General features: G+C 39.6%; 1 long non-coding RNA gene across 1 annotated transcript in view; it reads right to left on the minus strand.

Annotated features, from left to right (window-relative positions):
* Positions 1 to 1,403, minus strand: part of LOC116672781 (uncharacterized) — a 78,599-nt gene that overhangs the window by 76,065 nt on the left and 1,131 nt on the right. The gene's annotated exons all lie outside the window — the stretch shown is intronic.

Here is a 1,403-nt window from a genome sequence, read left to right on the forward strand (position 1 = left end):
AGCTATCTCATGGGGTTCTCACAGTTCATGTTGCTTAGTCTGAAGAAAAAATGTAATGTGAGTCAGCAGAGATTAGCTAGTAATGCAGCTGGGAGTTTAACACTAGAAAAGAAAGAAAAAGAAGACGTTTTTTTTTGCAGCCTGCAGGAATCAGATGACTTCCTTGTCGTTTTCACAAAAGCGAGTATTTTGTTTCTTTTTGTTGCCAGTGTTCATGTTCAATTCATTCAAAAGGTGAGACAGAATTCACTCAAAGTCAATCACCTCACAGTAGCTCACAACTGCTCCTTTTCTATAACCACACAATTACAATATTTATGAGAAGTCCTGCTGATGGAAATAATATTTCACTGTCTGTGCTCCCCCCCATCTCCCCTTTTCTTTTGTGGTCCTCATTCTTTTCTGTGGGCTTATTTTAATGAAAAGTGTGGTAGTGAAAAGCTCTGGCATTCGGCGGGCTTGTAATTTCCAACACACGATGATGTGAATAACTATGAGCTGATGGTTCTAGAGACACTGACAGTGCCCAGAATAAATACATTAACAAAACACAGGAGAATGAAAGGGCAGAATTCCACTTTATGTGGCCCCACTTTGCCCCTGAGAGCCTCAAACAATAAATCATAGAAAAGCATTGAAAAATGAATTGTTCATTACAATGACCTTAGACAGTGAGGGAAAAGCATGAGAGAGCAAGGCAAAAAGACTGCATTGAAAAGAGGAGCGAACAGAAGGAAACACAAATGTTCCCATCAGGGTGAATACCTTCTAATACACCTCCGCCGGGGGAAGATTATTGATAGAGGGTTTGATTGTGGGTGGTGGGGATAACATTAAAATACTCCTACTACCACTGCTTCGGCTGCACTGCCTCTCCTTCATTCCATTAAACCTCACTGCTAGAATATGCAGCAGAATTGCCACTAGGTAGCTGTTGCTGTGCTACAGCATGCAAGTGAAATCTCAACCATTTGCAGTTGAGGGTTGTGTCCTGGTGAGAGATGACTTATTCATGACATACTGTACGTATCAGGGGCAGATTATCAACCTATGGGACACAATCTCCTACCAAGGGCATTCTAAAGAAATGTTGATGGTATGTGTAGTATTGCACTTTCTATGCTGCCTGAAGCTCATTTTCCATTTTGTAGACTGAAAACCAAGATCACCCCTGATAAATTCAATTCAATTATGTTTATAGTATCAAATCATAAATGAACTGTATAAACTTAGTAGTACTCCCTGTGACTAGCAAACTGACTTTTAGGTGTATAATCTGTTAAAGTGCTCATATTATACTTTTTGTCTTTTTCCTTGTCCTTTATGGTGTCATATATTTTTTGTTCACGTTATAGGTTTACAAAGTGAAAAAGCCCAAAGCCAGGATGATCAAAGACTCCACC

This window comes from Etheostoma spectabile, chromosome 23 (assembly GCF_008692095.1).
Source record: "Etheostoma spectabile isolate EspeVRDwgs_2016 chromosome 23, UIUC_Espe_1.0, whole genome shotgun sequence".
In the NCBI taxonomy this organism is placed as follows: domain Eukaryota; kingdom Metazoa; phylum Chordata; class Actinopteri; order Perciformes; family Percidae; genus Etheostoma; species Etheostoma spectabile.